General features: G+C 37.1%; 1 pseudogene; it reads right to left on the bottom strand.

Moving 5' to 3' along the window:
* Positions 1–13218: 13218 nt before the first annotated feature.
* LOC143655867 (protein Mis18-beta pseudogene) lies at positions 13219–13736 on the bottom strand (annotated as a pseudogene).
* Between the last annotated feature and the right edge of the window lie 1664 nt (positions 13737–15400).

Below are 15400 nucleotides of genomic sequence, written 5' to 3'. Positions count from 1 at the left end.
CCACAAACTCATGAAAGGAACTAAGATGTGTGGTTAATTACACTCCTGCAATGCCCCAAGTGGAAAACTGCTTGGAGAGAGGTACCAAAGGAAGCATGATGGGCCTGGAGATGCAGTAGATACAGCCAGAAAGTGGCAGGAGATGAGACTGTGGATTAGGCAGGGATAAACCCATGTATGATTTTGAAACTCTGTGAGCATCTGGGCTTTATTCAAGGAGCAATGGACAAATCATAAGGGTTCAAGTAGCGGCGTAACATGCTCAGATTTACATACTGTTGTGCAAAGAACGGATCATGGAGAAGCAAGAGTGGTAGAACGGAGATGAATTACAAAGCTATGGCTGTGGTCCATGAAGTGGTCTAAACCAGGGCAGTTTAGAAAGCCAGGAAAAATGTAAATGAAGTAAAAATATTTTTTGGAGTTGAATTAGCACAATATATTGATATGTTGTATCTGGCAGATACAATTGGTTTTGTCCCCCCAAATTCCATTTTCCTTTTCTCCAAGACACAGAACCCATGCCTTTTTTCCCTAGGCACTAGGCTACCTCAAAAAAGACTAGCTTTAGAACTGATGCAGCCAGATATGGCCGTATAATTAAGTTCTAGTCAATGAGAAGTGGAGGGATGTGATGTGGGCAACTTCTGGGACATGTCCTCAAAGGGAGGAATATGTCTGCCTTTTCTACCTCTTGATAGTTGGAACAGGAGCATTGTGGCAGGAGGTCTCCAGACCATGAAAATCAGTGCTGGAGTCAGTGCACTATACCTTGGCACTTCTTCCATCAAGAAATGAAGTTGATTTGACTACTCTTGTACGTGGACTGGTCTTGTTACCTTTGTGGACCAATAGATACAGCAAAAGTGATATTAGGGGGACTTAGATATATAAGCCTCAAGAGGCCTTGTAGCTTCTACTCTCAGCCTCTTCAAACACTGCCCTGAGACCACCATGTAAAGATGCCCCATCTAACCTACTGGAGGATGAGAGGCCAGGTGGAGGAGACATAGTGCCCCAGCCAGAAGCTAACACTTATTACACCAAATACAAAATTAGGTTCTTTAAAAATTAAAGTTAAAGATTCTTATTCAATCTTGTTTCCTGGGAGGAGAATCACAGGACTCACCTCACAGACAAGTGCTGATATACAAGGATAAACAAAAGTCAAAGGCCAACATAATGTAAAAATCTAACTGCTCACGTGTTGCATCCTTGCTTGTGCCACCTTGACTCTGCTCTCAAAGTTGTCACCATCAGAAACATTTTGAATGTACATGTTGGACTATTTAATTATGTCTTTGTGGTCAACTGATTTCTCTATGGTTCCAGAATAAGATATCCTAGACAACCACAATTAAAGTTTTACTTCATTTAATCCTCAAGATCCATCCTCATAAAACTCTCTTAATGGGATCTATCTCCTTTTCTTGAAAGTTTCTCAATCATAAGAGCAATTTTGCATAGTTGGATTGTTAACTGAGTGCGACTGAATGATTTGGCACACCAATGCCCACTTAAGGAAGGAGCTGATAAGCAAAAATATATATGTACTTGTTGATTGGTGGTTCTAAACAAGCTTATTACCCTCTCCACAAAAGCTAGGCCATTGCTTGGTTTTAGACCAGTTGTTAATGGCATTGAAAAAGATATTCTTCCTTTGTTCCCTTTGTAGAGATAATGTTTCCAAAGTATGCGTATAAGAACTCTACTCACCTGGCTTCTATAAAAGGATGTTTATTCACAATTTACATTAGAGGATTTGATGAAGGAGTGTGTGTAGAGGATACAGTAAATCATGTGTGTCTTTCTATGTGAGAGTGTGTGATGTTTGTGTAGAAGAGAGAGATGTGTAGCTGAGTAACTAAGAATGAACTTTATAACACTGATACACAATGGCTTGAATTGGGGGAAAATGTTTTAGGTTTGTTTTTTGTTTTTTTCACAACTCTTTCAAAAAAGATTTCCTTATCCAATTTTGTTTTTAAATAATAGTTTTGGTATATTTACTAAGTTGTGCAATCATCACCACTATCTAATTCTGGAACATCATCCCCCCAAAAAATCTAGCAGCAACCCCCATCCCCCCCTCCCTCCAACACATGGAAACCACTAATGTACTTTCTGACTATGGATTTGCCTGTTCTAGACATTTCGTATCAATGGAATCATATAATACACGACCTTTGCTGTCTGGTTTTTTTCCACTTAGCATAATGTTTTCAAAGTCCATCCATGTTGCAGCATGTAATAGAACTTCATTCCATTTTATGACTATTTGATATTTCTATTGTATGGATATCCCATCTGTTGTTTTCCATTCGTCAGTTCACGAACACTTAAGTCATTTCCACTTTTTGGCTTTAAGAATAATACTTCAATGAACATTCATGTGAAAATTTTTTAGTGTACATATGTTTTCAACTTTCTTGGTCATATGGTTTAACTTTTTGGGGAACTGCTAAACTGTTTTCCACAGTGACTGCACCATTTTACATTCTAATCTAGCTATGTAGAAGGGATACAATTTCCCTACATCTTCACCCACACTTGTTATTTTCCTTCTTTTTTATTATGGTCATCTTAGTCCATATGAAGTGATATATCATTGTGGCTTTGATTTGCATTTTCCTAATGACTTATGATGTTGACCATATTTTCATGTACTTACTAGTCATTTGTATCTCTTCTTTGGAGAGCAATCTTTTTAAGTCTTTTACCCATTTTTAAATTGGGTTATTCATCTTTTTGTTGTTGAGTGGTAGGCGTTCTTTATATATTCTGGATATTAAAACCTTACCAGATAAATGATTTCCAAGTATTTATCCCATTATATAATTTGTCTTTTCATTTTCTTAATGGTATTCTTTGAAGCACAAAAAAATTTAATTTTGAAGAAGCCAATTAATATATTTTTTCTTTGTTTACTTGTGCTTTTGGCCTCACAACTAAGAAATCAATGTCCTAATAGGGGGAACAAAAGTTAAACTATATTGGGTAGATGGAAATACTAGTGGTCAATGAGAGGGAGGAGTAAGGGGTATGGTATGTATGAGTTTTTTCTTTTTATTTCTTTTTCTGGAGTGATGCAAATGTTCTAAAAAATGATCATAGTGATGACTATACTACTATGTGATGATATTGTGAGCCACTGATTGTACACCATGTATGGAATGTTTTTATGTTAAGAATGTTTGTGTTTGTATGTTGTTTTGTCAATAAAAATCTTAAAAAAAAAAAAGAAAACAATGTCCAAGGTAAGGCCATAAAGAATTACACCTATGTTTTCTTCTAAGAGTTTTATAGTTTTTTTGGTTATAGCTCTTACATCTAGGTCTTTGATCCAATTTGAATTAATTTTTTATATGATGTGAGATAGAGGTCTGTTGTGGGCTGAATTATATGCTCCAGTTTGGACTTGTTCTTGGTCTTGGTCCGAATTCTAGTGAGTGTGGATGCATTGTAAATAAGGTCTTTTCAAGATGTTACTTCAGTTAAGGTGTGGCCATACTGAATCAGATTGGGCTTTAATCCAAATTACTGGAGTTTTTGGCAGAGTGAAAGTCAGAGAAAGAAGCCAGAAGAGGCTACCACGTGCACTAACATGTGACAGAAAAGCTAAGGACCAAGGATTGCCAGTCACCTACCCAAAAATGCCACACTCTTCAGGAAGAAAGCATCACCTTACAGATGCCTCAAAATTTTGGACTTCTCCTAGCCTCAAAACTATGAGCCACCAATTCCCACTTTAAAGCAAACCCATTGTATGGTATTTGTATTAGCAGCCAGGAAATTGAAGTGGGGTCCAACGTCATTATTTTGCCTGTGGATATTCAGTTGTTGAACAGAATATTGTTTTTTTATCAAATGGTCCTGGTCCCCTTGCCAAAAATCAATTGGCATGAGGGAGACCCCAAAAAACAACAACAACAAAAAATATTGACCATAAATTTAAGGGTTTATTTCTGGACTCTCAATTTTATCACATTGATCTATTTCTCTCTATATATATAGGGCAGTACCACACTGTCTTAATTACTGTAGCAGCATAGTAGGCTTTGAGACCTCAAAAGGTGTATGCCTGACAACTCTGTTCTTTTTCTAGATTGTTTTAGTTATTCTGGGTCCCTTGCATTTCCATATAAATTTTAGAATCAGCTTGACAATTTTGGCAAAAAAAAAAAAGGGAGCTGGGATTTTGATAGGGAATGTGTTAAATCTGTCAATCAATTTAAGGAGTATTGATATCTTAACAATATTAAGTCTTCTAATCCATGAATATGGGATGTTTTTCCACTTATTTAGCTCTTTAATTTCTTTCAGGAACATTTTATAGTTTTCACTGTACAAGTCTTGCACTTCTTTTGTTAAATTTATCCTAAGTAATTTTTTTTTTTTTTTAGTTTGTATATTGATTTTGTATCCTGCATCTTTGCTGAACTCATTTATCAGTTCTAGTAATCTTGGGATGGGTGTTTCCTTAGGATTTTCCAAATACAAAATCATGTAATCTGCAAATAGAGATAGTTTTACTTTCTTTTTTTCAGTATAGATGCATCCCTTCCCTCCCTCCTTCTCTCCCTTCCTTTCTTTCTTCCTTTCTTCCTTCTTCCCTCCCTCCCCCTCCCCCCTTCCTTTTTCTCTTGCCAAACTGCCCTATCTACAACCTGCAGTACAATGTCAAATGCAAGTGGCTAGAGTGGACATCCTTGTGTTTTCCTTGAACTTTGGGTATAGGAAGAATTCTTATCCCACTCTTCAAAGCCGCATCAGCTCTTGAAGTATTTGTGTGGATGATTTGAGCTCTCCTGAGCTGGTCCTTTATAAAGAGTCTATCAGGTCCTACTTGTATTTTTCCTGCAGTGAATTTCCATGTCTCTAGATGTAGGGTACATTTGGTAGGTCACCCAATTAGACAGTATATGTTTAACAACTATAACCTATCTGAAGGCTGCAATAGCTATAAAAGGAATATCTACTTTTGCATGTGCTGTCTCTTTCAGTTAGCTAGCCTGTGGTGGATTAAATTGTGTACCCTAATTTGGACATGTGCTTGGTCTTGGTTCACATTATGGTGAGTATGAACCCACTGTAAATAGGATCTCTTGAAGGTGTTACTTTGGTTAAAGCATGGTCCAACTGAAACTGGTTGGGCTTTAATCCAGAATACTGGAGTCCTTCAAAAACAGAATGAAATTCAGGCATAAAGCCGTGGGAAGAAGCCACAAGTCAGCGGAACCTGGAGGAGGGAGGAGAAGTCATTACCGTGTGCATTACAATGTGAAGAAAAGCCAAGGACCAAGGACTGACAGCAGTCAGCCCACAAGTACCACAGTTTTTGGTGAGAAACCATCACCTAGTTGATGCCTCAGTTTTGGACTTCACTTCAAAACTGTGAGTCAATAAATTCCTATTGTTTAAGCAAACCCATTGTATGGTATAAGATACAGACTTTCAACTTGTGTGGCTTGAAGTAGAACACTGCCTAAATGTTTCAATTTGTTCCATCTTTCTTGCCTTGTAAATATGAGTATTTTAATGTCCTTAAAGATGGCTTTTATATTTAGGAAGTCTGTAGTCAGAGACTACATTTTTATTGTTAAATCAACTGTATCAGGAGCAAATTTTATGCCAATAATAATAAGATGAACTGTTTTAGTGCATAGTTCCATGGGTTGTGAAAATGTTTAGACCTGTGTAAACACCTGAAAAGTTCCCCTATTCTCTCTGTAACTCCCTGTATTAGTTTGCTAAAGCTGCCAGAATGCAATATACCAGAAATGGAATGGCTTTTATAAAGTGAATTTATTAAGTTGCAAGTTTGCTGTTCTAAGACTGTGAAAATGTCCAAATTAAGGCACCAAAAAGAAGTTACCTTCACTCAAGAAAGGTTGATGCCATCCAGAATACGTCTGTCAGCTGGGAAAGCATATGGCAACATCTGCTAGCTTTCTCTACCAGCTACTTTAAAGGGCTTCCCTGGGGGCATTTTCCTTTTGGCTCTCCAAAGGTCTCTGGCTGTATGGGCCCTATTGGCACTGAAGTTTTTTCCAAAATGATTCCTTCTTAAAGGACTCCAGTAAGGAACCCCACCTTGAATGGGTGGAGACACATCTCCATGGAAACCACCTAATCAAAAGTTACCACCTACAGCTGAGTGGGTCACATCTCCATGGAAACAATAAAAAAGATCCCACCAGCAATACTGAATAAGGATTAAGGGTGCCCAGGTGGTTCAGTGGCAGAATGCTTGCCTTCCATGTGGGAGACCTGGGTTTGATTCCTGGACCATGCACCTCCCCCACCAAAAAAATAACATGTAGAAAATATTGACTGAAGATTAAAGAACATGACTTTTCCGGGGTACACAACAGTTTCAAGCCAGCACCCCCACCCCCACCCCCCTACATACCTCAGCACTAGAAAACCATTGATTTGCTTTTGGTCATTATAGATTAGTTTTACCTGTTCTGGGATTTCATTTAGATAGAATTATACAGTATGGAGTCTTTGTGTCTGGTTTCTTTGACTCAGCATAATGTTTTTTTATATTCATCCATGTTTATTATTTATATAAGTAATTCATATTGCTGCAGAGGATTTCATTGTATGTATATATCATTTTTTTATGTAATTTCACCTGATGGGCTTTGGGTTCTTTCTAGTTTGGGGCTATTATGAATAAAACTGTTTGAACATTCATATACATTCTTTGTGCTGTTTTAATTTCTTTTGGATAAATACAAGTGAAATTACTGAGCCATTTCGCAAATATTTGTTTAACTTAATGAAAAAAACTGATCAAAAAAATGATCTAAAGTGACTGTATAATTTCACACTCCTACCCACAATGTATTAAAATTATTTCCAGTTGATTGACAATCTTGCCAGACTTTAAAATTTTACCATTCTAGTAGGTGTATTGTGCTATCTCATTATGGTTTTAATGTGAATTTCCCTGAGGACTAATGATGTCAGGCATCTGTCTATTCATGTGCTTATTGTTCATTCATATATCTTCTTTTGAGCAGTATGTGTTCAAGTCTATTGCCCATGTCATTACTGGTTGTTTTTCCTCTTATTATGGAACTGTAAGAGTTATTTACAAATCCTGGATATAAGTCCTTCATTAGATATATGTATTGAGCATATTTTTTGTCTCAGCTGTGACTTGCCTTTTCATTTTTAACAATGTTTTTTAAAGATTTAAAGAAGTTTAATGAAGTTAAATTTATAAATGTTTTATTTTCTTTTATATTGATTTGTGGGCCTTGCTTAAGATACATGTGCCTACTGCAAGGTCACAAAGATGAGCTCTAACAGGTTTTTCTAGAAGTTATAGTGGATTTTAAGTCTTTTTTTTTTTTTTTTTGGTATGGCATGAAATAAGAGTCAAATTTAATTTTTTTTCTATAGGGATACTCAATTTTTTCAATGTGGCTGGTTAAAAAGACTCTCCCTGGGACAGTCAAATCAATAGGCTGAGCCCTCAATTTTGGGGTTGGCCCCTATGAAACTTATCCCTGCAAAGGATAAGCTAAGCCTACTTAAAATTAGGTCTAACACACAAGTAAAACACATGGATTAAAAATAAATAAATAATAGAGGGAACAAATGTTAAAATAAATTTAGTAAATTGAAATGCTAGTGATCAATGAAAGGGAGGGGTAAGGGTTATGGTATGTATGAATTTTTTTCTGTTTTCTTTTTATTTCTTATTCTGAATTGATGCAAATGTTCTAAGAAATGATCATGATGATGAGTATACAGCTATGTGATGATATTGTAAGTTATTGATTATATAACAAGAATGGAATGATCATATGGTAAGAATGTTCATGTTTGTATGTGGCTATGTATCATAAATTAAAAAAAAAAAAGGAACCATTTTGGAAAAAGCTTTAGAGGCACCAGAACCAACAGAGTCCCAGGGAAGCTATTGAAGAAGCCTGGAGAAAAAGCTAGCAGACGTCACCATGTGCCTCTCCAGCTGACAGAGAAACCCCGAACATCATCGGCCTTCTTGAACCAAGGTATCTTTCCCTGGGTGCCTTAATTTGGACATTTTCTTGGCCATAGAACTGTGAACTTAATAAACTCCCCCTTTTAGAAGCTAAAAAAACAAACAAACAGTAGACTCGTTAGGAGCATGGCTACTTCCAAGCTGTGTGACCTTAGGCCAGCTACCCAATCTCTCTGAGCCTCTGGTTGCAAGGGTTAAGTGTTGTCATGCTGGCACAGAATAACCACTCAATAAAAAGTTGTGACATTTCAAAAAAAAAAAAATTTGGTCTGAGTCACCCCCAGAGAACTTCTTTTGTTGCTTAGATGTGGCCTCTCTCTCTCTAAGCTGACACAGCAAGAGAACTCACTGCCCTTTTCCACTAAGTGGGACATGACTCCAGGGGTGTAAATCTCCCTGGCAAATTGGGACAGAAATCCTGGGATAAGCTGGGATCTGGCATCAAGAGATTGAGAAAACCTTCTTGACCAAAAGGGGGAAGAGCAAAATGAGACAAAATAAAGTTTCGGTGACTGAGAGATTTCAAATGGAGTCAATAGGTTATCCTGGAGGTTATTCTTACATAGATATCCCCTTTTTGGTTTACAGTATATTGAAGGGGCTAGAGGGAAGTACCTGAAACTGTAGAGCTCTGCTCCAGTAGCGTTGTTTCTTGAAGATGATTGTATCATGAAATAGCTTTTACAATGTGACTGTGTGATTGTGAAAATCTTCTGTCTGATGCTCCTTTTATCTAGGGTATGGACAGATGAGTAAAAAAAAATAAGGAAAATAAATAAATAACAGGGATGGGTAGAGAAAGGATAAAAAATTGGGTAGATTGAAATACTAGTGGTCAATGAGAGGGAGGGGCAAGGGGTATGGATATATGAGTTTTTTCTTTTTGTTTCTTTTTCTGGAGTGATGCAAATGTTCTAAAAATTATCATGGTGATGAATGTACAAATATGTGATGATACTATGAGCCATTGATTGTACACCATGTATGGATTGTATGTGTGTGAAGATTTCTCAATAAATAAATATGTATTTATTAAATATTTATTAATATTTATTATTATTATTTATTAAATATTAAATATATATATATATTTAAAGCTGCTGGTGCTTTTTGTTGGGATTGCATTGACTCTGTAGACCACTTAGGTTGAATTGATATGTTTAACAATATTGAATCTTTAAATCATGTACATAGTATACCTCTACATTTATGTTTTCTTTACTTTTTCTAAGCAATGTTTTATAGTTTTCAGTGTACAGGATAACACACTTTATTAAGATTTTCCCTGAGTATTTAATGTTTTTAATGCTATATTTATATGTTTTTAAATTTTCAGTAATCTATTGTTCAACTGCTGGGATTTAGAAATATATTGATTTGTATATTAATCTTTTATCCCATGTCCTCGTTAAATTCACATCTTAGTTCTTGCAGCTATTTATAGATTCCTTAATTTTTTTATGTAAACTACTTTGCCATCTACTAATAAAAGTCTTTCTTCTTTTTTCCCAATGTCTAAGCCTTTAATAATAAATTATTTAAAATAAGCCCTTATTCACAGACTAGGACCTCCAGTTCAATGTTGAATAGAAGATTGGGCACATCCTTGCCATGTTGCCAATGGTAGAGGGAAATAGTTTAGACTTTAGTTTAGACTTCATACGTTAAGTATGATGTGACTTTCTAAATTAAATATCTTTTTTCACGTTGAAGATGTTCCATTCTATCCCGAATTTGCTGAATTTTTTGTCATGAATTTAGACAGCGATTTTTCTGCATGATCATATGGTTTTTCTTCCGTAGTCTGTTATTATGGTAATTGATTTTGAATGTTAAACCAGCCTTGCATTAATAGAATAAACTTCACTGGGTCATGATTCTTGTATTACTGAATTTGATTTGCTAAAATTTTGTAATGATATTTGCATCTACAGTCATAGGGGTTTTCGTTCTATTGTTTTCCTTTCTTGGAATATCTTGGTCTGGTTTTAGTTGCAGGGCAATGCTGCCTCCAAAAGAGTCTGTATAAATTTGGTATTATTTCTTTCTTAAACATTTGATAGAATTCGTTAAGAGGGCCATCTGGGCCTTGAATTTTCTTTGTAGTAAAGTCTTCAATTATGAATTAAATTTCTTTAATAGAGATAGGAATATCTGTATTCAGTGAATTTCTTCATTAGTAGGCTTATATTTTCTTGTCATCTCTTTTGCATCTGTAGGATCCATAGCGATGTTTCTTCTTTCATTCCTAATATTTGTGATTTGTGTCCTCACTTTTTTTTATTGCTAAGTCTATTTATAATTTTATCAATTAACCTTTTCAAAGAACCAGATTTGGGTTTCATTCATTTCTTTCCATTGTTTCTCTAATTATTTCATTGATTTCTCCTCTTATATTTTTCATTTTCTTAGCAGTATCACTTTTTTTTTTGCATGGGCAGGCACCAGGAATCGAACCCGGGTCACTGACATGGCAGTGAGAACTCTGCCACTGAGCCACTGCTGCCCACCCTATTTCCTTAGCAGAATCACTTTTAAGGGCACTTGATTAACATTTTGCCTTTATTTTCACATTTATTTAAGTAAACTCTTTTCATCATTTGAGTAAACCCTTTTCATCACTTAAAACTTCCATTTATAAATTTAAAATTTGTCATTTCCTTGTTAATAACTTCAATTTTACGACTAATAAAATCTTTCCAAAAATTTTTGCACTTAAAAATTAAATTTATAAAAGATGAGTCTTGAATTCTCCCAAGTGTTCCAATATTATTTTAAACTTAGTAAAATTTCAACTTAAATTCATAAGTCTAAATCAATTCTTAATTACATATTTTAAACGAGAATCACAAGCGTAATCCAAAATATAGTTTCTATGCCAAATTCTCTTAAGAGTACAAGAACTTAAAATATCAGATAGTGATTATTCCTAAATTTTGTCCCCAAATATTAGTATTAATAAGTTTGATTCTCTTAAGTATATCTGTGCTTAATTCCACTTCTTTTTGTTAAAAGGTGCATAGCCACTGAGGAAACAATTCCACAATCCCAGCTCAAGAGAGATGAGTTTCTGTACCAGTGCCCTGAGGTTTATTCACTATCAGGACACAGACCCAGATCCTTGCCTGAGATACTAATGGAATACATTAAGCCCTATTTAAAAACCACTAAGTCCTGATGCATGTGAAAACACAGATGAACCCTGAGGACATTATGCTGTGATATAAGACACAAAAAGACATGCATAGTGCAATCTGGCAAGTAAGAATTAATTATAATATGTAAACTCATAGAGATGAAATCTAGACTATAGGTTACCAGGAGATAAGATAAGGCTAGAGAATAAGGGTTGAATTTAAATGTTTGGCAATGGACAGAGGTGATGGTAGTGCATTATGGTGAGTGCAATTAACAACACTGAATTATATGTGCCATTGTGGTTGCAAGAAGAAGTTTAGAGTCATGCATGTTACTAGAGGGAAAGCTAGAGGTTAAAACATAGAAATGTATAACACAGTGAAACCTGCAGTGGAGATGACTGTGATTAACAGTGCAAATATTTTAAAAAGTTATTTCATGAAAGAATAAATGTATGGCACAATTATACGAAGTTAATAAGAGAGGTATGTGAGGGGAAAATGCACCTATTACAAACTATGCACCATAGTTAACAATAAGTATTTTAATATTCTTTCATCAACAGTAACAGAGGTACCACATCAATGCTAGAAGTCAGTAATAGGGGACGATAAAAGATATGGGATATTTTTTATTTTTTGCAGTGATGAAAATGTTCTAAAATTGGTTGTTGTGATAGCTATGTGGTGATACTGTGAGCCACTGATTGTATATTTTGGATGGATTGTATGGTGTGTGAATATATCAATAAAATTGCATTAAAAAAAGGTTACCATAGAAATATTTTTTATTAAAAAATAATAAACCACTGTAACAAGGACACCATTATTATAACATAGTGTAGATATGTTCAAAAATGGTTAAGATGTCTTTTGTCATGCCATATTCACACACACACACACACACACACACACACACACACACACCCAACTCAACTAAGAATATAACATACTTTCCTTTATTGCTGAGGTAGGTTACTGCATTTCTATGACTTGAGCTATTTCAGGTCCCCTGACTAGAATCTGCATGTGGGTTCACCTCCTCAGTCTGATGACCACCAGCAAAGAAGAAAGGAAAACTACTGTAGGGGAATCGGGCAACTGCACCTGCCACAGGAAACTAATCCCCAAAGCCCTCCACCCCCAAGAGAATTACAGAACAGTGCAGTGCTGAATTTGAGTTTTGTAACAATCATTTTAAACTGAAACCAAAACCAGTTAGCTTGGTTGTGTAATTATTTTCCTAGCAATGGAGAGCTGTTGGGAGTTTTACCAGGGTATAATAGATAGAGTTTCAAGGGAGTTCATTATATTTGCAAGGGGGCTGTGATGGTTAATTTTATGTCAGCTTGACTAGGTTATGGTGTCCAGTTGTTTGGTCAAACACTAGTCTGGATGTTGCTGGGAAGGTATTTTCTAGGTGGGATGAGCATGTACAAGCAGTTGACCTTAAGCCAAAGACCTGACCCTCCATAATGGGTAGGCCTCATCCAGGTGTAGTGAGTCTTTTTTTTTCTCACTGAAAGTCTAATGTTTTATCATTCCTTTCATTAGTAGACTGATAGACACATATACTGAAAGAAATTTTGAAGAGAGAGAAATTTTGTATTATCCAGTAAACACTGACTATTCCTTAGAGAATATGTGTTTTACATAAGAAAAAAAGGAGTTATTAGTATTCATAGAATATTGCTGTATATAGGAATAATAGTAGTGAACGTTAAGTCCAACTCTACTTTCAGACCACCCATGCATCTGCTGATCAGAACACAAATGATATACTGCCTCCTAATCCCCAAATTTATAGACTAAGATGTTTTTAGAAATAAATATTATGAAACTGGTAAGAACCTAAGGTAAGTTCTTAAAGCAAATAGCTAAGAAACCTCAAAAAAGGCTCCTTAGTTTCTCATTTTCTAATAATAGCTTCACAAACCAATTTGGAAATCAGTCTGGAGGTAAACATAACAAACCGCATAACAAACCGCGTTCCCCCCTCATTCTTGCACTAGCCATTCTCCCGAAACGATCAAGCAGCACACGCTGGTGAGGATCACCCTAGAGCCTAAATCTGATACTGAAGGCCTGGTTCTGGATCAGTTCTGGATCCGTTTTCCTGGTTCTGGATCCGTTTTCTGACTTGGACTGGTCAAGATTCACTTCCTTCAGAAGCTTCATTAGCGAATTTTAGTGCGTAGGTGTTAGCATTATCTTCTCTTTGCGCTTCCTTTAAGCGAACCTTCACTGCCAACTAATAAGGGGGCCTCTGAAACGACATTACTTGGGAGTCTGGAGAAGCCCAGGCCCCGGGCGGGGTGCGCCGCGTGGCCCTGCGCGCCCTGGAAGCTGCGCGCCCCTCGGGCTGCAGCCCCGACGGCCGCCCCGCGCCGCCTCGCTGCTCCTCCGCCTCCAGCCCTGCGGGGGCCGCGCGGCGAGGACCCCCTCACCACCACTGTGTCCCACTCCACGGTCGTAAAAGACGGTGCGTCAGTCGCCTTCTGAGCTCCACCATCACAAAACTCGTCCTGCGGGAACCCTGCCTAGCGCGACCCACGCCGCCGACCCCGAGCCGCCATTTCCCACAGCCGCCGCCTCACCAGTAGGAAGTCTTAAGAGCAAAGAACGGAGGGTTTCAAAAAAAGAAAAAAAAAAAATTCTACCTCAAGACTACACCATCTTCTCCTCTCAGGTTCCAGCCTACAAATTTCAGACTTGCCAACCCCCACAGTCCTGTGAGCCGGTTCCTTAAAATAAATCTGCACTAAAATAGCCACGTACATCCTGCTGGTTCTGTTTCTCTGGAGAACCCTGATACGAGGGGTGATGAAATTACAATTATAGATTATTCACAAGTAGGTGAGAGCTATGGGCCCATCCCACAAAATCTCCCCGCCAACGGGTAAGTTCAGTGACAGCCGCACACACAGACATTTATTAACAGGTAGGCCCCCAAACGGTCTTCCAAGCTGGGGCGATCCCAAAATTCAATTTTTAAGGCACTCTGACAAGTATTCCTTTGAGGGAGCTTCCAGGACTGACTGACCTTCCAGCATTGTCCAAAAGAAATACACTTTTAAATTTTGTACTAGCCATTTAAAAAGATAACAAAAAAAAAATGTGAAATTCATTTAAATAATAGATTTTATTTAACCTAACCTTTCCAAAGTATTATCATTTCAACATACAATTGATATAAAAACGTCAGTGAGATACTTCACATTGCTTGCTTTCCTCCGAAACCTTCAAAACCTGGTGTGTATTACAGACTTTGCAGTAGGTCGCAATTTGGATGCTAAATTTTCATTGGAAATACATGATCTGTGCTTAGATTCCATAAAGTTTATAGTTAAAAAGAGATTCACATATCAGCGTTGTTTCAAACATACTTCAAAGTTTTGCAGTAACTGAATCTAGCATAGGTTTTTTTCAGTTAAAATTAATAAACATTGAATAAAATTTAAAATCCAGTTTCTCTGTCACACTAGCCATGTTTCAAGTGTTTCACAGGCACTTGTGGCTAGTGGTCACCACACTGGTCAGCGGTGCTCCCATGGGATCACATGACACACTGTTTGGTTAAGAGGTGAGACACAGGACTTTCCAATGGAGTTTAGTTCCCTGTTGGGTCATCAGATTCCTCTGTATTCCAACATCCTACAGAATTTCGTCAAGTTAATCCTCACTGCATCCCCCGCCTTAGCTCCTTCCACTCAGCCAATGCCAAATTTCTTACAACAGCCACATAAAATGGTGTAAGCAGTTAGGGAATTATATTATCTCACATTACAGTAAGTCTTCAGTTAGAGAGGCTCCAAGATTCGGTATTTCACTGAAACATCGTCGTGGACTCAGGTTCCTTCCATCTCACCACCGTGCTGTGTTTGTCCTAGTTTACCTCATGGTTACAAACAGGCTGTCCAGTCCCAGGCATCACAACCAGACATGACCTTTTCCAGCAGAAGGAGGAGGCTTCCTTTCATGTGTATTTTTGTAAGTGAGGAGACCTTTCCCAGAAGTCTAGCCACCTTCTCAAGTCTTATTATTGGCAAGGATCGAGTCACCTGATTTTCCTAAATCATGCCTGGCAGGGGAAATGGGATGATGATCGGTTTAGATTAATTGGATTTTAGCCCTGAGTTGCTGTTGAAACTAGAACCAAATCCAAGCACTGGCAGCAAAGGAATACAGGGGAATGGCAGTAGGGAAGCTAATCAAAACTGCCTTCTCCTTGAGGTCTAGG

Source organism: Tamandua tetradactyla, chromosome 2, assembly GCF_023851605.1.
Source record: "Tamandua tetradactyla isolate mTamTet1 chromosome 2, mTamTet1.pri, whole genome shotgun sequence".
NCBI lineage: Eukaryota > Metazoa > Chordata > Mammalia > Pilosa > Myrmecophagidae > Tamandua > Tamandua tetradactyla.
This window is presented reverse-complemented; position numbering and strand designations above follow the sequence as displayed.